The sequence below is a fragment of the Bubalus bubalis genome, chromosome 10, assembly GCF_019923935.1.
Source record: "Bubalus bubalis isolate 160015118507 breed Murrah chromosome 10, NDDB_SH_1, whole genome shotgun sequence".
In the NCBI taxonomy this organism is placed as follows: Eukaryota; Metazoa; Chordata; class Mammalia; order Artiodactyla; family Bovidae; genus Bubalus; species Bubalus bubalis.
The window spans coordinates 96,913,443-96,914,093 of NC_059166.1; the positions used below are offsets into that span (position 1 = coordinate 96,913,443).

General features: G+C 34.4%; 1 non-coding gene across 1 annotated transcript; it reads left to right on the forward strand.

Moving 5' to 3' along the window:
• The first annotated feature begins 281 nt into the window (after positions 1-281).
• Positions 282-353, forward strand: TRNAC-ACA. The gene has a single exon. It is a non-coding gene; the product is annotated as a tRNA-Cys (tRNA).
• The last annotated feature ends 298 nt before the right edge of the window (positions 354-651 follow it).

Below are 651 nucleotides of genomic sequence, written 5' to 3' on the forward strand. Positions count from 1 at the left end.
CAGGATGATGGGTAGTATTTACTTTTTTCTTTATATATTTATATGGTAATCAAATGTTTACAATGAGTATTTTTTACATGATGCTCATATAAAAATAATAATAAAAGTATTATCACTCTGGCAAAAAGCAGAAAAAGTGACTTACATTAGTAACAAAATCTATAAGGAACCTTGGAACACAAAAGTTTAACAAGATCTTTGTTGTTCAGCTATGGAGAGTTAGTGGTAAATTATAGGAGAAACCATAGGACTAGGAAAAGAGCAGTGATAAGAAAGAGGGTTCCTTGGTGGCTTAGATGGTAAAGCATCTGCCTACAATGCGGGAGACCCAGGTTCAATCCCTGGGTGGGGAAGATCCCTTGAAGAAGAGAATGCAACCCACTCCAGTATTCTTGCCTGGAAAAATCCACAAATGGAGGAGCCTGGTAGGCTACAGTCTATGGGGTTGTAAAGAGTTGGACACGACTGAGTAACTTCACTTTCACTTTTCACTTTCAAGGAAGGGAAAGAAGTCAGATAAAGAAATCATTAAAAAAATAAATCTTTAAAAAAAAAAAAAAAAAAAAACCGGCACAACTTTGAAATAAAAAGTAACAAATTTCTGGATTACATTATAAGGTACACATTTTAGCAAAGGAAGCCTTGAAATTA